Below are 22,759 nucleotides of genomic sequence, written 5' to 3'. Positions count from 1 at the left end.
CAGCTGCTAATTTTCTTTCTCTTGGTGCCAGTTCTTTTCTCACAGACTCTATTGGGACAGTCGGGATTGGTAAAAGTAACTTTACTCAGAATATTGAACTACATCAGGAGAATTCATCGTGTGGGTGTGCGTGGTGCAGAAGAGTGGGGCGTACTGAAAGTTTACTATCTCAGCAGAGAAGGCTGATGAAAAATTATGTAGACACAGATCAGACAGCAATGAATATGTGTGAGATCCATTGTATCACAGAGATAAGTGCCAGAAAGAATTTCACATTACGGCTAGTGCAGCCATCGTGGAATTGTAAACAGGGCAGTGAGGGAAAGAAAAGAGTGAGATTAGACTTAACCAATAGAGTTTGACCAAAGCAGTAAGTAATTTTTCTGGAGTAGCACAAATAAATAGAAAAGATTTGGCAAGGAGAAGCCACATTCAAACTTTTAACTAAAAATGGAGACATTTGCTTTCTTTTCAGAAACAAAGTACAGTATTAAGTGATTGTTAGAATTAGGCCTCAAATGTTAAATTAGGATTAGAGGCTGTTCTAATTTGACTTTTGTGAATCCATCAAACACATATTTGCCTCTAGTTCTGGGCAAAAACTATATATTCAGCTTGGGTTATTTTAAACCATCTTCTCCTCTGATTTTTGGTTGCCAATAAAATAAAAGAACTTGTTTTGTTTATTTTGTTAGCTGAGGGGAAAAAAGTTAAATTATTGGAAAATGGAATTCAAGGAATAATTATAAAGCCAAGACACCAAGAAGGCATGAAAGCATTTAAGTCTTAGGACCATCTAAAAGCTAGAAATCAGAGGCCACCAGGATTTAGCTTTGTTTTTTACAGTTGCTGCTCTCTGCTCTGCAGACTGGCTTTATTAACTTGGCAGGAAATATGGCCAATAGCCATGTTATGTTATGTTATGTTATGTTATGTTATGTTATGTTATGTTATGTTATGTTATGTTATGTTATGTTATGTTATGTTGTGTTATAAATTATATTATATTATATTATTATATTATATTATTTTATTATATTTTATATTATATTATAGTCCCTTCTGGTTCCAACCACTGGATATATACTTCTTTCACTGCTTTTTGATGACAAATCCCAAAATTTGGGAGAATGAAGTCATCCCAGGTTGGGTCAGTGCTATCAAGCATAACCATGAGATAACAGTCACATTTATCATGATGTGAGTCACCAATACCCATGTAAATGGCATTTGTGGTGAGAGATCCTTTAACTGTGAGGGAAAGAGGGGCTCCTGGGTCAGAAAAATATATAATCTTCCATTTTACCAGGATGACTATTTTTCATCCTTCATATATTTGCTAAGACATATTATTTCCCTCTTGACCATCAAGACTGGAATTCTATTGTTCCTGTATTTACCTGGGTCATGGTAAACATAAAAAATATATCCTACTTCTTTGTTTCTTTATCTCTATGCCTTACAAAACAATAAATTTCTTGAGGGCAGACATTTTACTTTGATAATATAATAGCACAAACACAGGCACATAATATAATGATAATAAAAATTGATCTTTATTCTAATTGGATATAATTTTGTAGATATTGTGCTGATACATTTTCATGTGGGTTATCACATTTATTTCTGGAAATAACCCTATGAGTCAGTTAGTATTATCATCTCCATTTTACATAGAGGGAAATTTAGACTTTGAGAGGGTTTGAAGCTCAAGGTCATGACTAAAATGTGTTATAGCTGGCATCTGAATCCAAGCAGCCTGACATTGGGGTACTTCCTTTTAATTATGACACTAAAACTCATTCTTTCAGCTTCAGGAAACATGGAAATTATATGACATAAATCTGAAACATTTCATTTTGTTTTATGAAAGCTTTATTCATGAAAATTTATTATTTATTTCAAGAAGAGAACTTGATTAGCTCTAAAAAATTATGGGTAATGGCATCTGTTTAGACAAAGTGAAGAAAGAAAAAATTATTTGCATAATATAGGAAAGGAAAACAAAGTATGGAAGGCAGTTAATTTTTTTGAAGATTATCATTCACTGAAATTTAAGCGTATATTAGAAATCTAAACATATATTGAAACATATATTTCCTTTAATCTTTCCAACAAAACTGTACACTAAATTATGGTTAAATTGATGTTGAGATAGGCACAGAAATGAATCTAAAGCAACAGAGCTTTTAAATGATGACATTGGGATTATATCTACATTTTGCCATGTGATAATGATAATTCCTAAGCAGTTCACTATACCCTACTAGTTATGGAGATCTCAAAGAGACTAAATAATTTCACTTGGCTACCAAAATGTTAGAAAACAAATGCATATAGTATGTCTTACTGTGTTTTGGCCAAAATATTTTATAGATAACATATATGTCTATAATCATGTATTGATAAGCTCTGCTGATTACTGAGTTACTTAGAGTGGATATATTTGCAGTGCCAATGGTCATTTATCTCCAGGAATAAGCATAGAAAAGTCTTCACATTTTTAATTCACTTAAATTGTAAATATATGAAATAGTTATCTTTGATAGAATAGTATTAATACAAGTAACTCACATTATAATAATGCAATTTTAATGTTATATATGTTTTTGAAGGTAGTAAGTTCCCAAAATGATAATAATTTCTGTGATTGGAGGAAACAATAATTTTGATTCATAACCCATGAGTCATGAAATATAGTAACACTCACTTTAATTTATAAATAAATTCCACAATTGGAATGTGTTCTATGGCATTGTTGTAAATTTACAGCTCTTTCTAAAACAATTATCAGATAATGAAATCATGCTAACTTGGATCTTTGGATTACTTTCCTAGTATTTTGCCACAATGATGTTAAAAATGTTGTAGATGTTTTTAAAATTGCTTCAATTTAATCGGATATTTTAAAATTAGAATTCAGGAATGGTTAAAAAAATTTTCTAAACAGAAAGGGAAAAAAAAAGAAGAAATCTTGTAATATCAGTAAATGAATAAAAAATTAAGCAAAACTCTGTAAATGCAAAAGGGTTTACCTCTCTTCTTAAGCTCTCTAAATTATATTTGATGGCTCAAGCAATAATTTAAACACTCCGATATGATTCAAATGTATGGAGAGAAATACTGAATATATTTGCATTAAAATGGGTAAAGATAAAAGGACATAAAGGGAGGTAAGATTTTGATACTTTACTAGAACTGGTAAGATGATGACACCAGTAGACTTTAATAATATATATAAACATGTAATAGCTAGGTAATCCTTAAAATGCTATATGAAGTGATACACTCAGGAACATTACAGAATAATAAAAATGTAATTCTAGAAAATTCCTGCCATAAGCAGGAAAATAAAACAGAAACAAAAATAACTCATGAAACAAAAAATAAAATTACACGCTTAACTTCTATTGTATCAATAATTAAAATATATGTTCAAACTGTACCAATTATAAGACAGAGATTGTCAAAGTGAATGAAAACAACTTTAACAAACTTATTTGAAAGATAACAACTAGGCAGGCTGAAAGAAAAAGGGTGAAAATATGTATCAGGAAAACATTAATTTTAAAATATTGTTGTGGCTGTATAATGATCAGACAAAATACACTTTAGAGCAAGGAAAATAACCAGCGCCAGACCGGGACATTGTATAATGATAATGCATAGAAATTTTACAACTTAGATCAAATGGACCAGCATTTAAAAAATTACAAACTACTGCCCTGCCGGGCGTGGCTCAGCGGTTGAGCATCAACCTGGGATCCAGGAGATCGCAGCTCGATTCCCGGTCAGGGCACATGCCCGGGTTGGGGCTCGATCCCCAGTCGGGGGCGTGCAGGAGGCAGCCGATCAGTGACTCTCTCAGCACTGATGTTTCTATCCCTCCCTCCCTCTCCCTTTCTCTCTCTGAAATCAGGAAAGATATATTTAAGAATAAGTAAATAAATAAAATAAAAATTATGAACTACTACAGTTCACCAATATGAAATAGATAAACCAAGTAGACATAATTATTAAGGACAAGTAGAACAAGTGGGTGCTGGAGCCTGAAATGTGAAGGCCTCGTGCGGAAGGCCACCTGGAAGGAGGACGCTGCCTTCGTGGAGTACAGCCAGCCTGAGCCCTTAGAGGGAGGCAGCCAGAGGAACACACATTTGGCGGTGCTGCTTTCTCCCTGCCATTTACTGATGTTTCCCATTAGCCAGGGCCAACAGGAAGTCAGAGCACGGGGCCAACTGATCAGCACACACAGGTCTGCCTCCTGTGGCAGAAAACAAAAGGGCAAATTGAGATGTTTAGTACACTCACTGAGATAAAATATAAATATTATTTCTAAATTTGCTCCCTGTTGCCAGCCCACCATTCTTCCTTTTATATCATGTCCAATATCAATAGATACGATAACAGTCATATGATGAACCTATGCTCATGTTCAAATGATTGTATTAATATAAAATTTATGTATAATAGAAATATTTTTCTTTGCCAAAATAAAACATTTTGGCCTAAATAATGATGACTATGACTTTTGTAATAGTGATTGCTTTACTCTAGACATGAATTAGCTTATTGCTCAGCATAATGAACAGACCATTAAATATTGTATATAACTCAGTTTGAATAAATTGCTCTTTATCCAGGTTTCAGTGAGCTAGCATAATTGGCTTTATTAACAAAGACAATTTGTAATAATAGTTAAGGATTATGTGTATAACCTAATTTTTCACCATGAATATTTAATCAATGGTTTAATTGAATATTTTGATTTAATGATAGAAATAATTCAGGGTAAATGTATAATTATCTTATAAATATGCAGATAAAAATTAAAATAACAGATAATTTTAAGTGCTTTATTTTATAAAATATGTAATTGAGTGGCTCTCTGAAGAATTTTTAGATTAAAATACACTTAATTGTAGATACAGAGAATTGACAGAAAGTAAAGGAATAGAAAATGATGAAAAAAACCTGCAAATACATTAAAATCTATGTAAAGGATGGGTGGAGAGTAGGACGAGAAACCGAAAGTGTACATATTACTGATGTATCCAAGTTTAGGTGGGTGAGGAAGACAACAGAATGTGAAAGATACTTCAATTATTAGTGAAAACATTCTAAGGACTTCATCTTTTAGCAATAATAGAACTTCAAGAGGGTCATACCATCTAAATATCACCTAGATGTATGCTTAACAATCTAATTTTTAAGGAGGCAAGAATAATAAAAACTGCATTGAGATGATAAAACTATTTTAGAATATAATACTATTAAAATGAATTAATGATTTGAATGAGTTAATAATTTCAAAGTCTTGACATAATGTGGCAGACACATTAAATAACAAAAGATGAAAGAAAATGACAATGATAAATGATAATATGTTGGGAATTTTAAAAGACATGAGGGAAAGATTTTCCCAAAATTTGAGCTTTTGACTTATACAGGTTTTATTTGGTATGGTTAAAATATATTGAACTATTATTTTGATATAAGGGCCTGCTATTTACTTTAAGGCAGCTCTTTAAGAGTAAGAATCATGAGGTTGACATCTAATAACCATCCATCATGTTCTAATGTGACCATCATTAAAACAGACTTACTTTTTGGTATATGTAGGTTAATGATTCAGTTTCAATTACCAAAGCCTGTCAGGCAACTAATCAAACACATGGAAAGGACATTCTTATTTTATCCCTAATAGTTGTACCTAAGAGTCAGGGTTGAAAGAAAGAAATTTAGTTTGTTCAAATCCTAAGTAAGCAGAATGATACAATGCATATATAAATACTGATGAGAGTATAGCTTTTTATCATTATTTGGCCTATTTGATAATGCATTAGTAGATTACTTATCATAATGCAAGACTTATGCTTTCATAATATTGATAAGAGATACAAGACCATTGGTGTATGAAAATGAGAGCAATGAGAGCTGGATCAGACAGAAAAATGAAGTTCCAGTCCCAGCTCTCTTTAATTGTGTGACAAGGACACGTTCACTCAAGACCATTTCCCTTACCTGTCTGGACTTTGGTTTACAGAGAGAGAGAGGGAGAATATTTTTGTGCAAGTAATTTGTTGGTGGATTGCTCCTAGGAGCAACTTATAAGGGAGCGAGGAAAGCTGGTACACAAGTGGTTTCAGGACTCGTCTAGCTTCAGCCTGAGGTTGCCTTGCCCGTAAGCAGAGTCTAGTTTATTTATCGCCACATCAGTCTGTCATTCATTAGCTTTTGAGACAGAGCTAGGACAAGGGGAGTTGGAAAGGTGGGTGTGAAAATCTCCTGAATAGGAAGCTTTTGTCAACCAAGGTTAATCCTCTGGAGAAAAGAGCAGGTGTGAAGCAAATAAATAAAGCGATTCAAATATACTATTACCAAAAGAATTATTTGAAAATGATTTTTCTTAGTAAAAATTTTTGAATTTCTAAAATATGCAAAAAGATTTCTCCATGATTTAAAACAACGGGATAGTTATATTTAGGTAACTGACTGGTAGGTGTCCATTCTGTTGTAAACGAGATTCCTCCTCTGACCACCTTAAATTTATCACAAAATATGTTACCAAGGAGAATTTAGATCTGATTAGGATTGACGTTTCTTTTCAGAGAAAAGCTCCCTAGGTGGAATCAAAATGTCATATGGAAAATAAAGCTGTAATAGAACAGAACTGCAAAGAAAGGAAGAGATAATCACAACAAAGTCTATGGATTGCTTGTAAGAATGATGATGCTATTTTATAATTAGACTTGACTTTCAAATTTTGTATTTACAGACAGAAATGAACCATGAATTATTACTGTATTTTGAAATATCATTCTTAATCTCAATGAGAGTAGGCTTACAAAGAAATTTTTAAATACTTTCTCCTACGTAGTATCATAGCACAAATGTTAACATCAAGAATAGTACCCTATTCTTATCTAGTATCTTTAATGTCAAAATATTAAAAGATATTTTACAGATTAAGCATCTCACCTTTGTGGTAAAACTCACTAGGAATTAAAAGTAGTTATATACATTACAAATTACTCTCACATGTGAGGTGAAGTGTATAATTTATTTTTCAAAATCAAATCATGTTAAAATAACCAAACTAAAAATAATTAAATAAGGAAAAGTATTAAATAAATTTTTATTTTTCTAATTTTTTAAATTTATTTTTTATTATTAGTGACATACATTATAATATTAGTTTCAGTTGTACAACATATTGATTGAGCATTTATATGCCTTATGATGCCGTCCCCCCAATAAATCTAGTAACCATCTGTCACCATACAAAGTTACTACAATATTATTGACTATTTTTTAAATTTCCAAAGTGACCCTAACATTTAATAAATATTGGAAAATATTTTTTTATAAATATTGAACCAAATATTAAAATATTGCACTAAAGTATTTCAAATTCAGGATGTTATTTAAGATTTAAATACGTCATTACCCTTATTATACAAACTTAGCTCTGGCTGCTGTAACAAAAGATCATAGAATGTGGCTTAAATAACATATTGTGTCTAATGATTCTTGAGCCTGGGAAGCCCAAGAAGAAGGTGTTGACAAATTCAGTTCTTGGTGAGGGCCCTTTCCCCGGTTCGTAGAGAGCCAAACATTTTTCCTTGTGCTCATATGGCTTTTCTTCAGTGTTTGCAAGTGGAGAGTTTGATTTCTGTCTTCTCCTATGAAGGCACTGATCCCATATTGACGTTCCCACTCACATGACCTAATCTAAGCCTAATCTCCTCTCCAAATACCGCCACATTGGGGTAAAGGCTGTAACATATGGATTTTGAGGGGACACAAACATTTAGTCTATAACATTGACCACTACACAGTGTGATGTTGAAAGTGACATGATGAGTTAGTCAGAAATGAGATCTTGCAATTTCTAAACTTTCTTTTGTGAATTAGATTGTAATATAATAAACCGACAGGGAACATTTATTTTTTAAAAATTGTTTTTAAGATGACTGTGCATATTAAGTTAAGTTTCAGGCTGCTCCAAGCCATAGAGCCAATTCATGACAGAATCCAGAGTATATTAAAGCCAAACTCTTGGTGTGTTATCTTCATCCCCTGTTATTAATTAATTGTACACAATTCCTAACCTTCAGCCCAAACTCCCCTCCTATCTAAAGTCGTCCTTGACTTCCCATGTCAGAATAAATATCTCAATTTATAGTACTCCGCTTAACACTTATTTTATTCTAGTAAAATTATTTAAGCATTGATCTCTGTCACTAGTCAGTTAGTGCCCACTGTAGTGCAGTGACTGGTGCATCTGACAGCCTTTTGTTCCAGACTGCCTTCTCAAAGATATTTTTATAGCAAACAGCCTTGGAAAGTAGAGCTAGGCACTACTTCCAGAGCAAGGGCATACATTTTTACTGTTCAGGATAAAAAAGAAAATGTCTCCCTCCCAGGCAAAGGACAGATTTGCTTGTAGTTTATTATAAAAGATTTGACTCCCCTAAACCCAGGGTTCCCCTGCTGTGATTCAAACCCACTGCATATACAATATCCATATGGACCAATTCATATTGCCCCTAATGGGACTTGGGCTTGATGAAAAAATTGATACAAATATAAAGTTCATGCTGTTCTCTATGCCCATGAGTAATAAAGTGCTTTGGCTCTGTCCTGAGAATCTCGAGTCTCTTCAGACAGCATTCATGAAAGTATAGCATGCTACCTTATTAACATTCCAGTAGAGTAAAATCTCAGACTCTGCACATTTATTGGCATTAAGTACTCAGTAGTTGTATGTTAAATGTGTTTCATTGAATTATTCATGACAAAAGGGGGGAAAAAGGGCCTAATCAATCATCCAGTCTACAATTCTCTTTACCCATGTAACACATGAGGATCTGAAGTGGAGAGAAGTTAAATGACTTATTCTCTTAAAATGATGATTAAAACATACTTATGCAAATACTTAATCCATGGGTAATTATTAAATTTTGTCATTTTTGTTTTTATTCAGAATATTTAATGCATTTATTAAATATTTCAGAATATTAAAGTCATGTAGACTTTAAATGCATATTGCCATGGCACATCAGTGCTAGTATTTACTATTTGCACTTACAGTCACATTGGCACCATGATGTATATCTTTAATTATTAAGAATGATGAGAAATGAAAATGGAAGATGCTATATGCATAATAAATTTATAATAACATACAGCCAGTTCTTTAGTATTTTAGTTAGGAAAAAAAAGTAAAAGGAATATTTTTAAAAATAATTCCTGGTAGAATAAACATGCACGTTTTGGCAAATCTGTATTATCCAACACATTAAATAAATGTTATTGATTTAAATTTTATTGATTTTTAAATTATGACATTGACCATGATGCATGTGGGTTATTTTTGCCCAGCATAAGGTATCAGATAGATTTCCTGGATATACACTATATACTTCTCTGCCCTCTGATTGAATCTAATCTGCACCATACACAAACACACACACACCACCACCACCACTGCCACCACTACCAAATACAAATTGGTGTCAGAAGAGGAGAATGTTATAAATTTGATCTTAATATGCACTAATACAATTATATATCTAACTTTATCTAACTTTATCTAAGAAAGTTGTTTTATCTAACTTTATTTAATAAAGACATAACAATTGATATATAACTTATCTCTATCTATAGATGTCTAAACAAGGGAAAGAATCTTGTAAAAATGCTAATCAGAACTTCAGACAGTATTAATTAGTAAAAATATTACTTTATCTTTGGAATTCTTTTAGTTGAGTATTTTTAGGTTGCTCATAGTAAATATTTGGAATTCGTGGATTTGTGGAGCATGACCTATTAGAAAATGTCAGTGTGCATTTTGTAATTTTTTAAGTAAAAAATAAAAGCATTTGATGACTGAAATAGCTCTCTATGGAACTGATGCCCTGCATGCCTTACTTAGAGTCTCAAATATTAAATTCAGGCCAGAGCTTATATTTACGCTCCAAGAAAGGATCTTGGCAGTCCCAGATTGCTGTATGCTTTGCCTGTGCCTCATTATTTGCTGTATTCTTTGCAGTTTTCGTCAAGTTTGATACCAGAAAGAAATCTGGTTCTTATGAGTATAGTTTGAAAATCTGACCCTTTGCATTATTTTGGTTATATTTTGAGAGTCTTTCTTTTAAAGAATTGTTCTTTGTTCAGAGAAATGATGAATGTTGGTATTCTAGCCACCATGGCAGCTTAAGGGGAAGCCTTCCTAAGGGGAAGTATTTTGATGTAGAGGGTTAACAACTCACTGGTGTAATCTTATGTGTCTTGAAAATCCTCCAACTTGTGGGAAAATATATCTACAGTTTATTGAATCCTTATTGAGTACGGCATGGGCCAAGTCTTTTCTCTATATTATGTCATCTTTTCATAATAATGAACTCATGAGTCATTTAACAATATTCCCTTTTGAGAGTTAGGAAAATTGAGGCTTAGAGAAGCAAGCTAACTCTTACTTGGAAGTACTCATTGTTCTCAATGAATAGGAGACCCTTCCACTCAGTGATGTTTAATTTTATGTATCAACTTGACTAAGTCATAGGGTGTCCAGATATTTGGTTAAACATTATTTCTGGTTGTGTCATTAGGAGGTATTTAGAAATGCTATTTCCATTACACATATAAACAGTTTCATATAATGTGGGCTTGATTTTTAACATAAATTTAAATCTAAGAAATTTTTGTTATTAATTTGCCATCAGTTTTTCTCTTCTACACAACTATTTCTAAGTTGGATAAAGTAGCAATTTACAGTTATTGTTCATATAATTCTAATTAAGGCTGAAATCCTACAATGAGAGGACAAAGGGTAAATATTTTTGTTGAAATAAAATTCAATCTTGACACATTCAACATTACTTGAAAACCAATAAAAATTTTCCAGTGTAAATTATACTGAACCTTGTTATTTATAACTACTCTGAGCAGAATGGTTATAAATTTCTTGGAAATGAAAACTGTATGAATGATTCATCTGGCCAAGTAGAATGTCAAATGCTCTAAGAATTCTTTCTAAAATAAACACACATACACACACTAGAGAGTTTCAAACTGTTTCTTTCTTTTTAAATTCTGCTAAAAAGGGAATATTTCCATTCTAGTTGCAATTCTCTCCTTTGTCTAATAGAAGACTTAAATTTTAATACATTAATTTTAGCCTTCTGCTTTCCAAGGGAAGGGCAAACAAACCCTCTTGGATGTAGGAAAGAATCACTAACAATCAGAAGAAACCATCAGAAAGATATATTTTCTTCTTCCTGAATATGCACTACTGTGGCTATTACTTTAAAACATACTACATGTGGTCAGGGAGCATGGGGAACTGCAACATGTGAGATGCATGAATAGTAGTTTGCTCATTTTTTATGCAAGGTAAACCTTAAAGACAAAATACAAAATTGGTGCATTGTCAATTAATACTTGTGAATCACCTGACAAGCTTTAAAAAAGCCCCTGGTATTTGATACGATTAGTCTTGGGTATTGATGGTGCATCAGGATACATAAAAGCCTTCCAGGCTATTCTACTCTGCATCCAAGGTTGAGAACCACTGAAGTCATATTTAATTTGGATTATTTCAATTTCAGTTGAAACATTTTAGATGAAAGATAATTATAATTGTAAATAGAACATATCTCATTTTCACATATGATTCAACTTTAGCTTGGACCTAAAATATGATTAAAATAAAGCCCCAAATGAATATATAGTGTTGTATCTGTTCTAATAAAATATATTTAATATGACTTTAGTCAAATTTTTAAAATATTAGTTTTTACATGAGGGCCAATGTGACCCTATTTGAAATTATTCCTTCCCAACTGTTGAATATTGGTTATTAATTCATAATTCTTTAGATGGAAAGATATCTGTGGCACATAGAGGAGAAAAAGAGAATATGGAGCAAAAGAAGAAAGAAGGTTAAATTGCTTATTGTTAAGCATGTTCACAGGAGAGATTCTTCATAGTTTTGCTTATAGCAGTGTATATATTAGTTAATCTGTCAGAAGCTGGTTTACTGCAATGCATTTTAATTTTGACTTTATTAAAATAAATTGTTATATTTTCTTACAGTTTTCTCTCTACACATAGGCTATTTTACTTCATTACACACTGTATACAATTTGCAGTCTGATAAAATCATATATATTAAACAATGCAGTTAACAATAATTCTCCAAAGAACTACAGCACAATTTATTGAAATAGTTGAGTCATAATTGAATATGTTATCACCTAAAATTTACATTTGGTTAGATCACTTGTAGATAATTTTGAATATAGAAGGTTTTTTAAAGGATAGTTTTCAAAAGTTCTTTTTCTATTATCATATATTTACTATTCTTTTCAATGTTCTTGGAGCAGAAGTAAGCGGTCAACATAATCAAAATAAATAGAAGTTGTGGAAAGAAGAAATATACCTAGTTCTTAATGATCCATGAACCATACAAGTGACTTGGCTTTCTATTTTAGGAACGTGTTTTCCATACAGATAAGCTTCCCACTATCTCCCTCTTGCAGAAATGAATATATAATATATAAGTATACATATATATGTATATATGCATTTATATGTCACATACGTTAAACATAAACATGTAGGTTTTAAACAATGTATGATATATTTTGTGCATATGTTTCGGTATTGACTGATCTATTAATTGGAGGCATGTGATTATACACACTTTAATATGCATTTTGTGTAGCTTGGCACCAGAGAAGTATGCACAGATACTGTATTAAGAGACCACAAAGAAGTGAAAGAAACAAGTTTGGAGAACTAGAAGAATATTAGAAAGAAACAGAGTGCAAGAAAAGAACACGTGAAAGAGACTATGTGAAGAAAGTAAGGGAGAGGAAGAATATTCACGTGGTGCAAGTGTCAGTATTTGCTGAGATGCTCCAGGCCATCTGGTCTTGAAAGCCAGCGATATCCTATTCTGAGGGATTTCGTTGTTACAAACACTTTTCCTTCTTTATTTTATTTTATTTCTATCCACATTTATTTTATTTTAAATATAGTATAGTACAACCCTTTATTCATCTGTCATCATGAGTATTCAAGTCTTTCCACATAAGTAAATTTTCTAGATCAGCATCCCATTTAACATCAAAACATTTTTATTTTTTTTATTTTTATTTTTTAAAGTTTCTTTATCTTTATTGTTGAAAATATTACAGATGTCCCCTTTTTACACCCATTGATCTTGATCCTCTCCACTCCGCATCCAACCCCCCCCCAGGCCTTCCCCAGACTAAAGTCTGTGTCCATGATTATGTTTATAAACATAATTTCTTTGATTAACCTCTCCCCACCCATTCCCCCACCTCCACATTCCCTCTGAGATCCCTCAGTCTCTTCCATGCCTCTGTGTCTCTGGATCCATTTTGTTCATCAGTTTATTTTGTTTATTATATTCCACATATGAGTGAGATCATGTGGTATTTGTCTTTCTCTGACTGGCTTATTTCACTTAACGTAATAGTCTCCAATTCCCTCCATGCTGTGCCAAAGAGTAAGAGATCCTTCAGAAGTCGTAATATTTCACCACCAACTTTGGGTTCTCAAAACAGCAACAGCCACTTGGATTCCCATGACCACGGATCAGACTCTTCCTAGATATTTCTGTCATTGTCTAAACAAAATAAATGCTCTATGGATATTAGTCTACACTGCATAATGACATTTCAAATAAGGACGGGGCCATATGTACAATGGTGGTGCCATAGATTATAATGGAGTGAAGTGTCCTATAAGGAATAGAAGGGTATGTAGCTCAGGTTCCCTCTCACAGCACCTCAATTTTGAGTGCACAGATTATATCCCAGCCCATCAACCACTGACCTGTTTCAGCACAGAGGAGCCTCTCCCCCAGTGATACATACTCAGGGGGCACTACAGCCCTTCTAGGTCTTCAGAGTACATTGCTGTAAATTCTTTCTTGGGGACCTACAACCCCATACAAGGACACAGGTCCACAGTAGCTGCCTTAAGTATGAAGTGCCACTGCTACTTTAATACAAGCTCTCTGTGGCAGTGTGGCGCCAGTCCATCCCTGTATGTTGGAAATGTTTTCAGGTCGTAATGATGAAAAGTACAGATAAGTTTTATTTCTTCCATCATTGATTCAATGCCAGAGAGAGCCCTTTGTGCCAGCTAGGGTCAATGGAACCCAAAACAAATTTCCAAAGTCAAGGTATTCAGTGCTCAGTTCTACACCCTCTTCATGTTAAACACCCTCTTTTTATGAATACCACAGAGTTCCTTCATCTGACCCCTGCTCCAGCACGCAGTAGGCAGAATCACCTTGCCACGACTACCCCTGCGTTCCTTTATCTCTCCATCTCAGTGTCTTATTACTGCTCATCCTCAGGCCACCTTTCACTCCCTCCTGACTGTCACTATTATGGTGACCTACGTCTTACCCAGCCAGTTTCCCTTCAATATCTCCAGCGAATCCAGCATGCACGGTCATGAAGCCGCATGGACGGCTTTGATGTTCTATTTCTGACCCTGTCAGAAGGAAGCCAGGGGAAGGCTTGTGGGACAGTGTTTATAAAGTCTACAGTAGTGCACAGTAATGTCCTCAGCCTTCACATTCACTCACCAACTCACCCAGCTCACTCAGAGCAAACGCCAGTTGCCAAAGCCAGTCCTGCCAGCTCTATTCATGGAAAGGGCCCTATGCAGGTGTACCATTTGTTATCTTTTACTGTATTTTTACTATACCATTTTAAGTCTAGATAAGTTTAGATACACAAATACTCACCATGGTGTTACAGTTGCCTATAGTGTTAAGTACAATAACATTTTGTACAGGCTTGTAGCCTAAGTGTGTGGTAGGCTATACCATCTAGAGTTGTATATGTGCACTCTATGATGGTCACTCCATGACGAAATCACCTAATGACGCATTTCCCAGGACACATCCCTGTCATTAAATGATACATGACTGTACTACAACATTCATATAATGCTTGTGAAAAATAACTTACAGTAAAATATTTTCATTGTTTTCTACTGTGAAGAATAGCACTTAAGAGGATATGACAAATTTATTAATATTTTAAACTTGGCTAAACTACAAGTGATCATGCGAAATTATAATTATGTTGGAAAAACAGCTTATAAATTATAAGACTGAACCAGCTTTATCCATGATTTGTGCAGCTTATAATTTATCTTATTGACATCTGCAAGAATATTATAACAAAATATTTCCATAATTAATATATCCTGTATGCTATTTAATATATCTAATAATAGGTACAATAGGTACACACAATTATTGATATTAGTCATACTATTCTCAGCCACTAAGCAAGTAAGTGCATAATTTTTTATGGACTAATTTGCATTCTTTTACTTAATGCTTGATTTCTGTCATAATATATTACATTTCAGACACATTTAAAATAAAATACATTTATCTACAAAGAAGATCCAAAAGTTATTTAACTAAAAAATGTATTTTATGCCTATTATATGGCAAACACAATGGCCTTTGCATTGATTTTTTATCTTTCAAAGAGCATTATAATAGCTTCCTTAATATCTGTTTGAAGGTCACTAAAATATGAGGGCATTACATAATGAGAAAATAAATCATATGAAGTTTTTTAACTCCAGAAAGAAAATGATTGTATGTGTTTTTCATCTGGACATAAATGCTTTTCCTCTTAAGATTTGATCATTAGTATCAGATGCTGTTTTATACACATCAAAGTGGAAGTCTTGTGTGAATTTATAAAGGCATATTGAATTATACTCTAGAACTGTACATCACGGTCCACACAAAATGTCTGAAAAGGTTTCCTGCTGCTGGAGCGATATAACTTCAACCTTATGAAAATGATGGGAATTAAAAGCAAGTAGGAGACGTAATTTTTTAAATCTTCATAAAGTAGAAGAATGATTTTAGATTAAATAAAATTCAAATAAAGGGATTACATAAAGCATTTTCCACTCAGCTTTCATTTTTTCACTTATCTTCATAATTATTGATGTAATAATGCCTCACAGATGTAAAAGACAGTGGACTAGCATTCATAAGACATGGATTCTAAGCCTGAAATTTTAGCTACCAGCCAGTGTTGGGCATCACCATGGCCAAGGATTGAGATCCTGCAGAAATCATTTTCCTCATGTGTAAAGTATTATCTCCACTAGCTATTTTAGGTATATTCCAGTTATTTTATGTCTGTATTACCAATACTCTAGAGTAATCATTTAAATTACAATTTTATAGTTAAACATAAGAGTGATTCTTTCAATGCCCTAAATATTTTATTTATTTATTATATTATTAAAGTGAAATCAAGGGCCAATTAAAATCTGGCAACATATAAGTGTGAAGATCTCTAGTCAATGTACAGGATAGAGCTTCACATGGGTATATTTGTGGTGCAGAGTGTTGGGCTCATAGACACTCAGTAAGAATTATCCTAACTATGACTCTCAATGCGCCCTGATCATTCCTGGTTTTTAATAAAACTGCTTTCTTAGGGAATAAGTTATTGCATTTATTGCCACAAATTGGTAAATATGTCACTAACTGATGACTTAGATCAGGTCTGAACTGATGACCTAGAGGTAAAAGGTTTAACATCCCGTTGTAAATCAACCTCCAGTCTTCTTTCTTTCCATTTGTGTGTTGTTGTTTTTAAAGCTATTAAGAGCATGCCTGAGTACTGTTATTTAAAGATACATTAGTGCTATTAAACATTTACTATTAGGCAACTGTAGTTGCCCTCTTGTTTCCAGGAGGATATATATTAAATATTCACATCAGAATAAATAAAAACCACTTACCCTATAATTGTGATTATCCTAAAATATATTTTATTACATAAGTATACAGAATTACCTGTCAGCACTTAGAGGCATGTCTTTATCTGCAGATTTAAAACAAAATTGACAATATAGTAACATTTAAAAATATTGTTTTATTCAGGAAACAAGATTTTGTCATTTTTTTTTAGCTAAGTTAGCAAGGAAAAGTCTGGAAATGTCTCTTTCCCAAAGAGTAAAATTAGAACATATAAATTTTTTGAAAGGATTCATCCATTTTTCCATCCATCCATCCATCCAGAAATATTTATTCATATCTGCCATGTCCCAAGTATAGCTCTACTTGCAGTAACAAAATAAAGCTTCTTATATAGGGATAATATATTTCCCATAAATTTACTGTTTGTATCATTTTAAGTTACCTTATATTTCACAAATTTATTTTACTATTCACAGCTCTATTTTATTTTCAGGAATTATGTTTTTATTGCCATACAAAACTTTTAGCACAAATATTTTAAATTATAATTTGATTTCATCTTATTGAAAGTATAAATTGGCTACACTTAGGAAAGTTAGGGGAAAAAGAAGTAACCCTTTTTGTTTCCTCTTACTGTAATTGCTAATTTTCAAATTTTCTTCAAACACAGAAAAAAAGAAAATTATAATACAAATACTACATAGTATTAGCTTTTAAAAATAGAGGAACAAAACTAGAGTGGAAAAAAGTGTTTGTCTAGAGTAGTATAGTTCTTAACAAGATTGTATTATTAAGCATGGGTAGAAATTTTCTCCAATTTATGTACTGATGTCAGATAACTGTTTCGGAACACTGAACTCATGTGTCTTTGCAATTGACCTTGAAGACAGGCCAATTAAATATGAGATAAAAGCTGTCAATCATTTTCAGTACCATATTTCCCTGCTGAGAATGTTCCAGCCAGGGATAATTTGATACCATATGGCATTTGATTATTTATTGGTGAACAAATGGGAAGATTATTCTGTTTCTTCAAAAGAAACATTTAAAATCATTTCTGTTGGTGCCTCTATGCCCCTTAGATCCACAAGCCTTAATATTGCTACTCAGTGCATACATGGATTATTAATAAATATTAATAATATTTCCAAAAATTGACTATTAGATATACCCAAGAAAAGTATTATAACCTAATTTAATTTATTATTCAAAATTGCATGCTATATTTTGTGAAATTTGTGAAAGGAGACCTTAAAGGATAATATTTCTTCATAAGACTTTATAAATCACAAAATTCTAATTTCCAAAATATAATACATATTCTTTCAAATAATGTTTTTATTCTAATAGAGACATGAATCTATTTTTTTAGTATTATTCAACATTCTTCTGTTGGTTATCTTATTTAGTCTTGCATAATTAACATATGTGGAAACATCAGAAGCATTTAATGATTAGGATGAAGCACAAATACTCGATATTTAATGCTGTAAAACAAATTATTGTTAGGAGAATTACATTTGAAATTGTATAATACTTTTAATTTAAAACTGAATAATTCTTTTAAAAGATTTATTATATTTTTTTATAATTTTTAAAAGAGACTCTTCTGCTTTGTTAGCAGTGTTACTAAAGCACACATGTCTAGGTGAAAGTTCAGTTTAGTGGAGAAATGAATTATTTAGTAAAAGTTGCTGATACAAGGGGCTTTAGTCATCTGGAAGAAAATATAGTTAGATCATTAAGTCAGACATATTCAAAAATAAATTTTGATAGATAAGAGACTTAAGTTAAAAAAAAAACAAAACTTAGAGGAAACTCTGGAAGGGAAGTTATAGCTATGTTAAAATAAAAATTTAAAAACCTAAATCTGTGAAAAAATATTTTTATAAAAAGTGTACTATTAAACAAATTAAAGAAAACAATATATTAGTAGAGAAATATTGAAACTTTGGGTCAGATAAATAGTTTATAATGTAGAAATCCTTGAAATTAACTAAACAAAAAACAAACCCACAAGATGTTTGATGGAAACAAAACAAACTCAAAAGATAGACAATCAAAGAACAGCAAATATAAATGATCAATAATAAAATCACATACAAAGATAATAGGGAAATCCATTGTAAAGTAAGACATGTCTTTTTCACTTCTTATAATTTTTAAAATTTAGGTGTGAAAATACTGAGAGGTATGGGGCTCTAATACATTGTGGATGCAAATGCAAATAGGCACAGGTATTTTGGAATATTATCAAACATTATCTATTAAATGGAAAGATGTATATGCTCTTTGACCCAGAAATAATGTTCCAAAAGCTTCTATCCTATGCATACTAAGCAACCAATATGTCATATTATAGGAAAAGAGATATTTATGACAGTGTCACTTCTAGTGTAAAGAAACTGGTGATCATTCAGCAGCCTGGCAATCTTCAAATAAGTCCCTAAAGATGCTTTCAAATAATTTGTGTTGCCTTTTACATCTCATATCATACCTTAGTTGTAGCACTTAGTAAAAATCATAAAGCCTAATTTTAGTTTAGAATATTGGAAAGAAAAAGTGCACTTTTGGAAAAAAGTTACATTTCAAATCCAACTGAGAGTATTTCAGATTTTGTCAGGGGGAATGTCAATGGACATAATTATTTCAAGCAATTATTTACACAAGTAACTTTAAGCAATTTTACATTCAAGTCACATATAGCAAAAATATAATTTAAGTAAGAATTAAACCATGAAGACAAGCTCTTTTAAAAATCAATTTCTCAGTAACTCTCTATTGAATCATTGTTTCAACCAGACTCAACTATAGGAAGTATATGAACATTTCACCTTAAAGTCCAGTAAGATAAATCTACTAACAAGAGAATGTTAACTTTGAATGTTATGAAAGGAGGATGAGACAAACTAGTCCTGTCACAGAAATTACGGAATAGTTTATTTTCATAATATTGTATCTCATCCTTTCGTTGTTTTCTTTAGAGGGTCTCATAAGTCACTGGATCAGTTGATGAAAGAAAGGACTTGATGTTGAAATAGCTGGGGTTCACTTCAAGTCCAGACTTTTATTGATATGCTCAACCTTGATTTGAGGTTCTTTTCTAATATGTAGAACATCCCTGCATACATCTTTCTGAGAAAAATCTCTTTCCAAGAACTTATCGATCATAAAATAAATACAATTTGGGCGGAGAGAGGCAAATAAATGTATATATCAGTGCACTTTTTAAATGTTTGTTTGCTTTGGGAGGAATAATAACACTACTTTACACTCTGCATTTCCTCCATCATCTGTTTATATTTTATCTCAAAGATTACTCAAGATGCAAGAAGTTAACAGAAAACAGAAAGCCTTAGCAAAAAATGTTTTTAAATATATTTCAAAAATACAATTAAATTGTGTCCATAATCTTCAGTTGTAAAATGAGAAGGCAGGAATAGTCTATGTAATAATGTAAATGAACAGCTAACATGCACTATATTTTTATTTTTTATTATTTATTTTACTTTTTTATTTAATTTATTGAGGTGATATTGGTTAATAAAGTTATGTAGGTTTCAGGTGTACAATTCCATAATGCATCTTCTGTATATAGTATTGTATATCCAACATCCCAAGTCTTTATATATATATATTTTTTAATTTTTTTAATATATATCTTTATTGATTTCAGAGAGAGGAAAGGGGAAGGAGAGAGAGAGAGAGAGATAGAAACATCAATGATGAGAGAGTCATTGATGGAGCTCACAGCCCAGGCATGTGCCCTGACTGGGAATCGAACCCTGATCGCCTGGATCCTAGGTCGATGCTCAACCACTGAGCCACGCCTGGCCGGGCCCAAGTCTTTATATTTTTAAAACAAGAATGTTGTCATATTCAGAAGACACTTATTCACTCAAGTAGTCATTTTCCATTAGCCTGTCCTGGTCCCTCCTAGAATGGCAATAATTTTAGAAAACCAGAGCAAAAAACAAGAGATAAAGAGCAAATATTAAATAAACGCAGGTGATAAAAAGGTGTGGACATTTTGAGAACTTATTGTAATGACATTTCCTCATTCTGGGTGACTGAGTCTATATTCTTAGTGGGTTTAATACTTAGAAAGTCATATTAATGTTTTTGGAATTCCAGAATAATAATTAATAATTATAATAATGAGACAATAATTATTCCTACCTTTTAATTTATTTATAATATGCATAATCTGATCCAGTAATTAGCATATAAACCCAATACTTATGGCTAATTAGAGAAAATAATCTTTCATTTTTCTATATGCTATTCAGAAAAGAGTTGCTATCTTAGGCATGTTTAAAGCACTTTTGAATGCATACTTTACTATTTCATCATCCAGACCCCCCAAAAAAGCAAAATCAGAAATAAGTAGATTTTCAAAATTATGAGACAATTGGACACCACAATTTCCTGTTTTAAGGCTATGCTAGTAATAACTTTTACTGATAAATATTCAGGATGCTATTTTAAAATTTGACCCTACTCTTGACAGGGCCAAGAAAGACCACTGTTATCTCAGAAAGGCAGGTCATTTCACGTAGCTTCCAAGCTCTTTAACGATGGGACGAAGCCGCTCTTCTGCCCACCTGAGCTGCACCCAGGAGACAGTGATTAGAATCGCCATCAGAGAGGCCTTTCAGTCCTAAAGCCACAACATGGACACCTCTTTAATGTCCTGCTGAGCTTTCTGAAGGGCACAGGTGTTACACTGCAGCACACACGGATGCCACCAGTATGAGGTAAGTGAATATTGGTTAGAACCAGGAGCAAAAAATTAGGGAGCAATAGGAACAATGATAGAGAAACCTGACAAAGGCATGTCTCATACTCCCTAAATAAATAATGTAGAATAGGTTGCCTCCCGCTGCACTACATATATGAGGTCCCATATTACAATGCTTTAGTCCCCATCACTGTGATACAAAGAGCTAAGTTGATGAACTAGATTAATTTCATATAAAGCTGTGGGAATATGTGTTAAAAGCAATTAAAATGCACAAAGCTTTGAGCATCCTTTAATCGTTTCTACAATTTATAGAGAATTCTTTAAAACTTTTGCTATCTCAAACTGCATACCATAGCATTTAATTCAAAGTAATGTGAAATTCTTGTGGGTGCAAGAGTAAATAGAATAGTGCTCAGTAATTATTTGTGGATTTGCATTAATATTCACATTGGCAGTACTGATAGTAAGATTTTAAGGCACTAGAATAATAATAACACCTTATATCTGTAATAACTTTAATATTTTTCTACAATTTTTGCTCTAACTAGATTAACTGTTTCCAATTATACATACAAATGCCCAGTTATCAACCTTGACTCTAAAGACTGAGAGGGCGGCAGGGGATTCACTATTTACATGCCTGTCCGGTACAGTTTTTATTTGTGGGGCTGTCTCAGGGGGACCACCAGGAGAGTAAGTCTCATGGCTATCTTTATAATGGTGTTTCTGATCTCGCTCCATATATCTCTTTGATATATGAAGCAAGATTAAGATGTAAGCTATCAAACTGAAAAAAAAGAATAAATAGAAAGAAGCAAGTTGTATTAAGCAATTGCTATTTCCCATGGAGAGGTGGTTTTGGAGACTTTGCATCTCTAAGAATAGACTTTAAATTCGTTTGCGATGCTTTATAATCAGCGTAGTTTTCCAGAGAGGAGCAACTGTTTCAGAGTTCTCTTCATCCTTCATGAGCAACACTTTCATACGAGCGACTCTCTCATCACTTGCTTTATATTTTGCAAGTGAACAGCCTCCCGGCACTGCCACTTAGGGGAATGGAAGCGCGGCTCCTTGGCTTGGCCACATAAGCCAGCCTTGACCCTTGGGCAGAGTTCATGACGCTGCTCCTGCCTCGGCTAGGCCCAGGCGTGGAGGAACATAAAGCTACAAACCTGGCTCGAGGCACAGGTGAAATGGATTTCAGGTTTGTAAAGAAT

Source organism: Miniopterus natalensis, chromosome 3 (genome assembly GCF_054644295.1).
Source record: "Miniopterus natalensis isolate mMinNat1 chromosome 3, mMinNat1.hap1, whole genome shotgun sequence".
Taxonomy (NCBI): Eukaryota; Metazoa; Chordata; class Mammalia; order Chiroptera; family Miniopteridae; genus Miniopterus; species Miniopterus natalensis.
Note: the sequence above shows the minus strand (reverse complement) of the source record.